At 50.7% G+C, this 11,512-nt stretch overlaps 1 protein-coding gene across 2 annotated transcripts in view; it reads left to right on the top strand.

Moving 5' to 3' along the window:
* Window positions 1-11,512, top strand: part of PEBP4 (phosphatidylethanolamine binding protein 4) — a 287,960-nt gene that overhangs the window by 10,807 nt on the left and 265,641 nt on the right. The gene's annotated exons all lie outside the window — the stretch shown is intronic.

Here is an 11,512-nt window from a genome sequence, read left to right as displayed (position 1 = left end):
CTGGTTGTGAGGGACAGGAGTGGATGGGGCGGGGCAGGGGAGACAGAGGGGAGAAAGGGGATGAGCACATCGCGAATTACTCCAAGGTCACTCAGCTCAGATAGAGGGCCCTACTCAGGACAGGAGAGCGGCCCCTGCTCTCCGGGTCAGCACGGGGTGAGACCCCAGCCTGGAGGCCAAGACCGAGGCCACCCAGGGAGTCAAGGGACTAGATGAGAGGCCGAAACTGGGGTCCTGGTGCATCATGTGCCTCAGGCATTTGCAGATACTGAGCTGGTTTGGTGATTTTGTAAAGAGCAGTCAGTCGTGCATCGGAGGCCTGGATTCTGCTGGCACGAAGCTGCTTGACACTGGACAATATCCTCCTGTCTCTGGGCCTCACTCTTTCATGGACAAGGGCCAGGTCTGGTGACCTCCAAGACTCATTCTGGTCCTGATATCCTCTGTGGGTGCCCAGCATGGAAGGTCTATATTTTCTTGGTCATTCTTTTCATTGAAACATCTCCTGACCCAAATCGAGACTCAGAAAAAGACCAGCTGATGGCCAACATGGCTGAGAATGGAAGGAGGAGGTATTTTTTGGAGAGAGAGTGAGGATTAAACACATGGTAAGAGACAGAAAGAGAATCTAATTCTGCAACGTCCCCACCTTCAGTTTCTTTAAATGGTCAGTCACAGTCTTGGGACCAGTTTAGCCAAAGAAAAGTCCAGAATTTCAGGAGAGATTGGAAATGATCAAGGAAGAGGTTAGAGATGCCAGGCAGACAGCTCTGGAGGTTACTGGCACTGTGTGGTTCAGGAAGGATGGAAGGGCACTTCTGTGACAACCCTTCAGGGGCAGGGAAGCCAGAGAAGCCAAGAGAAGAGGAAGCTCCCCAGAGTGAAAAGAAACCAAGGCAGAGGAGCAACCGATGAACTCGGTGCCAACCTTGGAAGTGGCTGTATGACTTTGGGCAAGAACCTTAATCTCTCTGGCCTCCCATTGGGGAGATCACAGTATCCCTTACCTGAAGACAGGGGCGGCTACATGGCCTTCTTCCTGTCCCTTCCAGCACCGAGACGCTTCTAACTCCTTCTCCACTTCTGCCTGCTCCCCCTCACAGACCTAAGCCCCATGCCCTGGGTAAAGGGGGTGCCACCTCCCATTTGTGCCTCTGCCATCTGGGCCATGTGTGGGGGGCAGACAGCACGGAGGGTAAGGGTCTAATCCCCCAAGGTCAAAAAAATCCCATATAGAGCCGGATGCAGTGGTGCACGCCTGTAGTCCCAGCTACTCCGGAGGCTGAGGCGGGAGGATCACTTGAGCCCAGGAGTTCGAGGCTGCAGTGCACCGTGATGGTACCACCGTACTGCAGCTTGGGTGACAGAGCAAGAACCCATTACCCCCTCAAAAAAAAGAAAGAAAAAAAGAAAAATCCCATGCGCACCTTGGCTCTAGTGCCCTGTGGGTCTCCCAGAAAAATGAAGCCCAGAAGAGGGAGCACCAGTCAGAGTTCTGACAGTGGGGTCCTCCTGGCTGGCCAGCCTCTTGCAGCCATCCTACAGCCACATCGTGCAGCTGGCAGAGCTGCTCCAAGCAGGACCTGAAGAATCCACTTCCAGTCCGGTCTGGCCAGGCTATGCCTAGTCCCTGCTGGGAGAGGTGTGGGCATGCAGACCCCTGTGCCCATTCCCCCAATCCTCCCTACCCTGGCCCTGCCTCTCAGGAAGTCACAGCTGGCCAAGGCCTCCATGAAACATTTATTGCATCTCTGAAACATCTCCGGCTTCAGTAAAGAAATTGGGGCATTGGTTTGTGTCTTTCAAGAGCTCCAACTACCACCCTTAATGACGTGAAACACTGCATGCAAAGGAAATACATGATATATATCAATGATTGTTGATCCACTCCAAGTCCCCTGGGATGGTGATATCTCAGGACAGGGCCTGGAAGCCACCATCAGGCAGGCCTGCAGCAGAAAGAAGCTAGATCCTGTGATTTCCACCCTGTTTTCTAGGCAGAGAAGGTACAAGAGGGAGACAAAAATGCAAATTACAGCCAGGGCTTCCAGGTCTAAGAATCCTTCTCCTTGACCAAACTGCAGACCTCCTGAGAGAGGGAAGGTCCCTTTCCTTAAGCCCTGCAGAGCTGGGAGTGAGAAGCTCTGAGGAGGCTGATCACCCCAAAATAAACTTGTTTTTTTCACAACTTTTTCACGAGGCATTAGCATCTCTTGCAGCATGGAAAAAAAATAGCCTGAACTGTTAACAAATAAAGATTATAAAAAGCCCCAACTGTTCCCCACGGGTTTCCATGTGGCTGCAGTATTTAGAGGGGGCAGGGGAGGTGTGTGTTTCCAGAAGCCCCCCTCTCTTCTCCTCTGACCCACATCTCTCCTTTGGTAGTTGGTTCTGCTCACAGGGATGACAGTTGATGTCAGGGTTGAGAAAGTTATATGTTGACCTTCAGAAGTGGTCCACTGCGCATGCGTATTCTTGTTTACTGCTTCCAGATAAAGGAGTGCGTGGAACAGAACAGGCTGCTTAAAAACATGATCACATTGCAATGAGGCTGGTTTCAATTAGGCTGTCTGACTAGGGGTGCAGAATCTGTGTAGTAAACACTTGGAAGACTCAGTGTTCTTATCAAGGTCAGCGAATCCTGAACTTTGACCCTTCCCTTGGGCATTGCTGGATGTCAGTAACTAAGCACGAATTTAGGGTCGTAGCTGCTTTTGACCCAGGTTGGAGGATTGCCAGGGGCCACCTGAGAAGGGCTGTGGTTCTCACCTGTGCTCTGAGCTCCTCTTGCAGAGTTCCAGGCTAGACCCTGCCCAGCCATCCCCCTTACCCTCTGCCTTCTTGGTACATGGACCCCCAAATGACAAAGCCAGTCAGAGAATGGTGCAAAAGCGTGGAGTGGAGTCAGGAGCTGAGTTCCTGTCCCCATGGGGTCTTCAAGAAAACAGGTCATTGGCCTGGATGATACCTGAGGGGTCTCTGGCCCTGACTTTTTCTAGTTGAAAGAGGAGAATGCCCTCAACTGTCCAGGGCTCTGTGTTTTTCACCAGACTCATTCATCCATCAAAGATCCTCCAGCCCATCTTCACAGGCCCCTCTTTTCTCCTTCTTTCCTCCTCACTTCTCCTCCTCCCTTTTGTTTATCTGTCCTATCCTTTCCCCACTTCCTGAGCAGAGATTTCTGTAAAAATAAATGCACGTGGCCCTGGCTTGGACGGCTTACAGATTAGCAGGCTGGGATGGCCAGGACCCCAGGGACCCTGGTGGAAAGTATTCAAGCCTGGATGGGCCCTGGATGGATGAGGGCAGGGAAAGCCGGCCAGCAGTTTCCTGAGGTGGTGACAGTGACGAGAAGCCCACAGGGCAGCTGCATTGCTTTGGCCTTCTCCGGACCCACAGCCCTCTCTCAGGCTCCCATCAGCCCAAGTTAGCAGCTACCTCTGAGCTCACCCACGGGAATCCCACCCCCTCCCAGAGTGACAATTTTTAAGCTGAGAAGAGGGAAAGGACTTAGGTGGAGAAAACTGAGAGTCCACTCTGACTTGTCACAGCCAAAGCATTGCTCTGCAGGACATGGCTATTCCCCCGACACAGTCTCTGACCCCTCCACAAGGCATGAATTGAGGTGGGGGGAGGCAGGCAAGCAGGCCAGACCATAGGTAGCCAACACAGGGACTGGAGAGGCAAGAAGCTGGTGCCGAGCTGGAAGCTTTCTGTGGAACAGGCTGGACCCCAGATGGCCTGGGATGCGGGGGCCTGGGCTGAGCGGCGGGGGCCGCAGGCTGCTGCTGTACTGCCCATTGGACACACGGTTCAGGGTGCCTCAAAAGCCACTAAACACACGCCTCAGCCTTCTGGTTGTCTGTGGCTCACCACATGCCTGGAAACATTCACTCTAGGTCACATGATCTTCCTCCCAACCCACCCTCTTCCTCCTCTTTCTGGGAGGCGCCAACAGAGAGCCCCCAGGAGCCTGGGCTGCTGGTGGAAGCCTGGCTGGAGGAGAGAGTCTCCCTAGAGTGGACTGATGTGCTGCCACCTCTGCAAAGCCTCCCAGCGGCCACCCCTTCACAGATGCAGAACTGAGGCCCAGGGAGCCGGGGGCTAGGAGGTATCAAGTCCAAGGTCCAGCCAAGATGTCCTGCCTGCAGGCTGCCTCCCAGCTGCAGGCCTGCAAGGTGGGGTGGTGGGGGTGTGGAGGGCGAGGGTGGCAAGGGTGCACCAGCAGCCCTTCCGGGCCAAAATACACCTGACCTGCCTGTACAGCACCCCAAGTCCCCTTGCTTAACCTGGGTCCCCCTTTTCTCTGAAAAATATGAGGCTTGTTTGGTCCTTCCTTCGTTTATCCTTTCTTTTTTTCATTTATCAAATGCATGTTAAGCTCTCGCTAGTGCCAGACCCTGTGCAAGAGATGGTGAGGATGATAAAATGATGATATGCTATCATGTCATCAAGGAGCTGAAGTCTAATAATACTAATACTAATAATAACTTACTGAGTGTTTATTACATGCCCGGGATTGTGCTGCATGTACTACTTCATTTAAATTTCAAAACAATCCCATGAGATGGAGGAACTATTCTTATCCCCATTTGGCAGAGAAGGAAACTGGAGCTCTAAGAGGGGACGTGACTTGCCAGGGCTGCAAAGCAGGCAGGCAGGGTGAGGGTTCTCACCAGGCGGCTGGCTCAGAGCCTCTTGGGGAGACAGACGCACAGCACAGCCCTGAGGCCTTGTGCCCTAGCACGTTATTCTTAATTTATGTCAAAATCACCCTCTTTATCTTACAGATGAGCAAACTGAGGCCTAGGCAAAGTCACGGCTAGTTTGCAGTTGCGTCAGACCCCAGTGCTGTGGTTCTGATGCCAGATTTTACCTCTGGCCTTCAGTTTCCTCTTGCTTGCCTGAACCTAGAGAGTTTCCTTAGATGATCCCCAAGTTCTGAAATTCTGATTGTATGATGTTAGCCTAAGACAAGTTAGGGAGACAGAAGAGAGAGGCAGGAATGGCTCAGCTGAAACTAGACCTGGAGCCCTGCCCCATCCACAAGCACCCCAGGGAACAATCCTTGCCCAGTAGGGAGTTAAGAATGTTGAAATGCGGCCAGATGCATGGCTCATGCCTGTAATCCCAACACTTGGGAGACCAAGGCTGGTGGATTGCTTGAGGTCAGGAACTCAAGACCAGCCTGGCCAACATGATGAAACTCTGTCTCTACTAAAAACACAAAAATTACCCAGTCGTGGTGGCATGCACCTGTAATCCCAGCCACTTGGGAGGCTGAGGCAGGAGAATTGCTTGAATCCAGGAGGCAGAGGTTGCAGTGAGCCAAGATAGTGCCACTGCACTCCAGCCTGGGCGACACAGCGAGACTCAGTCTCAAAAAAAAGAAAGTAGAAATGTTTTCTTGCTTCAAGGCACGTGACTTTTAACTCAATTGAAGGAAAGTATGCGTGTATTGATAGAGATGGCCATCAGAGGAACTGACAGGTCTTAGCAGTTGCAGATGAGGTTTCCCTAGAGGTCGGGGAAGAGGGAAAAGATACAGAGTTCTTTAACTTACAGCCTGAGGCAAAGGTGAACTTAACAGGGCCAGCAAAATCCTTACATGGTGAGGTGAGAGGGCCCAAATCAGCCGAGCTGCCACTTCTGCAGAGCCCGTCCCCTTCCCCACCTGTGTCAGTGGAGGCTATCAGCCTCAGCCCCTTGTCTGAGTTATCACAGCCTCGCTAGCATCTGTCTCAGCCCCAACCCTTCCAAAAGCCAGGGTGACTCATTCAGCTACTCCTTTGCGAGGAAGTGACAGCGGCCTGGCTGGGTTTTGGGTGGGGCAGTGGTTGGAGGTCTCTGTTGCCCTGGAAGGAATTCCTACAGTAAGCCTGAGAGCTCCTGGCCAAGTGTGGCTACAGAAAGGAACAAAATTTGGGGGGCTGAGGGCAAGAGAGGGAGAGAATTAGGGATGCTGCTCAGTTTCTCTTGATAAACAGATCCTGCTGCCTGAAGGATGGGGACCTTCCAGAGTTGGGTGGAGCCATGAATCGGCCACCCAGGACGTGGGAGTGAGTAGTAAGAAAAGGGGGAAGGAGGTCAGGTTCGGTGGCTCATGCCTGTAATCCCAACACTTTGGGAGGCCGAGGTGGGTGGGTCACTTGAGGTCAAGAGTTCAAAACCAGCATGGCCAATATGGTGAAACCCTGTCTCTACTAAAAAAAACAAAAAAATTAGCCGGGCATGGTGGCAGGCCCCTGTAATCCCAGCTACTCGGGAGGCTGAGGCAGGAGAATTGCTTGAATTTGGGAGGTGGAGGTTGCAGTGGGTCGAGATTGCTCCATTGTACTCCAACCTGGGTGACAGAGTGAGACTCCGTCTCAAAAAAAAAAAAAAAAAAAAAAAAAAGTGGGGAAGGAGCAGCAGGACAACAGAGATGCTGGAGAGCAGCCTTCAGTTGGGGAGGGGCAGGAGATAGGGTGGGCATGAGGGCCTAGGTGGCCTTTTATCACAAGCTGTTCCTGTGTTCCCCTTGGCCAGTGGCCCCTCTGGATAGATAGGATTCAATGGGTTGTTGGGGGTGGGGTGCAGTGTCATCTGCTTGACCTTGGGGGCCTTCCCTTCCGTCCTGGCCAGGGTCACAAGGAGAGAGTGGCATCCAGGCCTGCCGCTGGCACATGGCGACTGGTGACACTCCCCCTGGACACCCTCATGACGAGTGGAAGCCCTCCACCTCCTGCCCCAGATCTGGCTGCCACAGGTTGCTGCTGGGCCACAGTCCAGGGGCCACCACACCTTGATGGGGAAGATGCCTGATTGCTGATTGCACTCACCCCTCGTGCTCCCTTCACACATCCCTCCTTTGGAAGAAATCTGATTCTGAGAACTGGAAATTGTGCAGTGCTGTGAGTGACCAGGTGAAGATAGGTTAGAGAAGCCGGGGCTTGGAGATCCCTCTCTTTTCCCTGGGCACAGAGCAAGGGCCCAAGGATTATAGACTTACCTGCTGCCTCGCCTCTGGGGCTCCGCTGGCCTGTCACTATTCCCTGTCCTGAAGCAGTGTTCTGGACCAGGTATGCAGGAAGAAACAACACAAGGGTTTTAAGGGCTGGGATCCAAAGTCCAGCTTATGGAAGGCAGGTGAGGGACATGATTCCTGGGACCAGGGTGCCAGCCTCCTGGTCAGTTCCCTCCTCCTCCAGGGCTGTGCAGAGCCCAGAGATAAACCACCTAGACCGGAGGCCCTGTTCCCCATCTTCGGCCAGGTGAGCATTCTTGATGCCTGGCCCAGTCCCTGGCCCTCGGGGCACTATTTTGGTCCACATCCTGCTCTTATTGTCCTGGCCTGTCCTTCTCAGCCCCTGGTGACTCACACTGCTTTGGAATTTCACTCACTGGCCTTTCTGACGCACATCATGAGAGCCTGGCCTACAGCCAGGGAACAAGTTACGGCTTCAACCCTACCGGTAATTAATTCTGGCTACCTGAGCTAGAGGCCATGGAAGCTGGGGAGAGGGAAGGCCATGAAGAAGCAAGGTAGGGGTGGTTGCTGATTCATGGGAGGAGGCTTTGCTCCTACTTCTGCTCACCTGCACACAGGTAGAAAACAAACAGCAGAAAAGCTATCGGCTCACAGTGGCCAGAAATCCGGGGCTGGCCATCCGGAAGCAGGAGTGATCTAGTGTAAAATCTAGACTCGCCATTATGCTTCTTGGAGTGGATTTCTGGATCTTAGTTTACCTTTTTGTTAGTCGTATAGGTTTGATAGCTCCTGCTTTGGGATGCTAAGGACCTTTATACTGGGGTGATCTTGCCTCCATGTCACTCCAAATAGCTTTAGCTCTGTTTTCTCTCCATTTTCAATATATTTTGAGGGGTTGGCCCTGGATAGAATTCTGGAGAAGGGAAGAGAGAAAGAAAATTGTCATAACAATGCACTGGGGGCCAGGCGTGGTGGCTCATGCCTGTAATCCCAGCACTTTGGGAGGCTGAAATGGGTGGATACTTTGAGCTCAGGAGTTCAAGACCAGCCTGGGCAACATGGCAAAACCCTGTCTCTACAAAAAATTAGCCAGCCATGGTAGCCCATGACTGTAGTTCCAGTTATCCAGGAGCTGAGGTGGGAGAATCACCTAAGCGCAGGAAGTCGAGGCTGCAGCTGCAGTGAGGCACTGCACACCTGGGCAAAAACAGTAAGACCCTGTCTCCCAGAAAAAAAAAAAAAAAGCAATGCACTGGGCTGGAAATCGAAGACCTGGATTCATCTCCAGCATCCCATTCCCTGGCAACCCCCTACCAAGTGCCTCATCAGTTAAATAAGAAAGAGAGAGAGAGAGAGAGAAGTCCACCGTCCTTGCAGTGTCCCTTCCCATGGGTCTCTGATGTTCGCTGCAGTCACTGGCAGAGGCCCCCTGGTTCTCCACTCCTCTGGAAGGCAACTACTTTTCCCATCTCTTACCTAACTGTCCTTGACCTCTTTCCTCCTTCCAGCTTCCCAGGCTTGAGGGGTCCCAGCCTTGCTCCTGCGCCTGCTAGCGCCTCTGTTGAGAAGGGCTTTCTGCTGCCTGCTGGGCTGACTCCTGTGGGTGCACTGGTGGGTAGGCCAGGGGAGATCCTGAGTGGGTTCTAGAAACAATGCCCTTATGTGTAACTCCAGCCCGAAGAGTGACTCCAGGCAGAGGAACGGCTGGCCAGGTCAGGGGCGTTGGATTGCCTGTGAAGACACACCCTGAGGTCTGGTCAAACCTCTGCCTTCTCATCGGGCAGGTCTGGCTGGGAATGTTCTATAGGGAATGCCGGAAAAGCATGCTTCCAGCCCTCCATCGCACCATCCTCCCTGTTGGGAAAAGGGCTTGTGGAGTGCCTGCATAAACTGGCCATAAAAATTTGGGACAATAAGTTGTGGAAAGCCACAAGAGGCCTCTGAGGAGGAAAGCCTCCTAATTGCCATCATGTTCCCATGCTCAGAGCAAGACCTGCTCTCTTATCTAGAAACACTGTTCAAGGAGAAAGACACTCCTTTGAAGCACTGGAATGTGGACAGATGTGCAGCCTCCTAGTTAAGCACACTCCCACTAGCTACTCTCTGATAAGTTAAAGGTATGATGTTTGAGCACAAAGGAGATTCATTTAAACCACTATTGCTATAGATTATGCTTATGATGCACTGCCTCCCTTTCACTGTTTCACCCTGGACATCTGCTTCTTAGATCTAAGTGATTGTACTCAATAAATAGTATGGAACCAAAACTCCGGGCCTTTTGCAGCCTCCATTTTGCAACTGGCCCCCTGGCTCCCACCTTTATGAACTCTTAACCTGTCTCTTCTCATTCCTTTGTCACCACCAGACTTCAGGTACCCGGTGGGTGGTGTTGAGGCTGGTCCCCAACACTCCCTCTTAGCCACACCCATGGGAACCATGATCATTTGGGAAGATCAAAGGAGTAAGGGGTGGGGGTAATAAAATGAGTCTGGGCCTCTAATTCTATACCAATTACTATAACAGATTTTTTTTTTCTAAATTGAAAACACTCTTTTTTTTTTTTTTTTTCTTTTTTGAGGCGGAATCTCACTCTGTTGCCCAGGTTGGAGTGCAGTGAGTGCAATGGCTCACTGCAATCTTCACCTCCCAGGTTCAAGTGATTCTCCTGCCTCAGCCTCCTGAGTAGCTGGGATTACAGGCGTGGACCATGACACCTGGCTAAGTTTTGTATTTTTAATAGAGACAGGGTTTCGCCATGTTGGCCAGGCTGGTCTCGAACTCCTGACCTCAGGTGATCTGCCCACCTTGGCCTCCCAAAGTACTGTGCTGGGATTCCAGGCATGAGCCACCAAGCTCGGCCAGAAACACCTTTAAAAAGACAACACTACATCATGATCAGGTGGGTTTAAGAGTCTGGAATCCCAAGTCCAGCTGTCTGGGTTTAAATTGAAGATGTTCCACTTACACGTTTTGAATATGCCTCATGTTTCCTTCTGCTGTAGTCATTAACATATTTAAATGATGTAATATATGGTGCATAAGAATATTACACATATCTAAGTCATAAAATACAATAAGGACCCAATCAGCCATGAAACCTTGATGTATTACACAATCAATACACTGCCTGTTTGAAGCTGCACCTGTGTGGTGACTTCCAATTTCTACCTCCGACCTCTCCAACAGAGCCAGCCCCTGTTCTGTATTTTGTGCTTGTCATTTATTTGATGGTGATATTGTCTTTGAAGATATTTTGTATCATATTGTGTGGGCATCCCAAAATCATATACTGTTTAGGTTGGCTTGCTTTTAAGTTTTAAGAAACTATATTATACTACATGTACAACAGTTTTTTGTACTGTTTTTTTTTTTTTTGCACTCAGCCTTGCATTACTAAAAGCTGGTCACGTTGATATGAATAGCTGTGGTGGCTTCATTCCCACTGCAGTGTAAGATTCTGTGGCACTTGCTGGGCGCAGTGGCTCACTCCTGTAATCCCAGCACTTTGGGAGGTCGAGGCAGGTGGATCACAAGGTCAAGAGATCGAGACCATCCTGGCCCAAATGGAAAAACCCTGTCTGTACTAAAAAATACAAAAATTAGCTGGGCATGGTGGTGCATGCCTGTAGTCCCAGCTACTCAGGAGGCTGAGGCAGGACAATTGCTTGAACCTGAGAGGCGGAGGTTGCAATGAGCCGAGATGGCGCCACTGCACTCCAGCCTGGGTGACAGGGCAAAACTCTGTCTCAAAAAAAAAAAACAAAAAAGCTACACTGCTGAATATTTAACAGAACCATCCAAAGTATGTGAAACCAGTTATTTAAGTGATAAAAAAGTCATACCTCTATTTCTTTTGCACACCCAAAACCTTTTTCCCTCAAGATAGAAAAGTAAAACCTAGGTTATGATAACCATCACCAAAACTAAGTAACTCTCTATATTTTACTCATGCTTTACTCTGGCTGAACTGTCAACTTCAGAGTTTTGTTTCTTTTCTTACTATTTTTTTTTTTCTTGAGACGGGGGTCTCACTTTGTTGCCCAGCCATACCTCAAACTCCTGCCTCAGCTTCCCAAAGTGCTAAGATTACAGGCATGTGCCACTGTGCCTGGCCTTGCTCCTTCTTTTTTTTTTTTTTTTTAACTAAATGGTTTGAACTGTCTTTCACTGGATCAAGGTAAAAGTGTCACACATCAGTGCAGATTTATCTGCATGTTGTTCATATTCCCCCCTTACACACGGCAAGCAGAGCTAATCCACCATAGTTCCCAGAATTTCTAACCCAACGTCAGAGGCACCTTCCCATCCTCAAGACAGTGCCTGTGTCAGTAATTGGGATGTACACGGAAGTGAAAGTCTAACTTGCTGGACAGTTCTATGTTGTTATGTGCTATGATCTGAATGTGTCCTCCCCAAATTCATATATTGAAACATAATCTGGAATGTGGTGGTATTAAGAGGTGGGGCTTTGGGCAGGTCATCGGGTCATGAGGGCTTCACCCTCAGGAATGGGATTAGTGCCCTTATAAAAGAGGCAGAGGC

This window comes from Symphalangus syndactylus, chromosome 10 (genome assembly GCF_028878055.3).
Source record: "Symphalangus syndactylus isolate Jambi chromosome 10, NHGRI_mSymSyn1-v2.1_pri, whole genome shotgun sequence".
Lineage (NCBI taxonomy): Eukaryota > Metazoa > Chordata > Mammalia > Primates > Hylobatidae > Symphalangus > Symphalangus syndactylus.
This window is presented reverse-complemented; position numbering and strand designations above follow the sequence as displayed.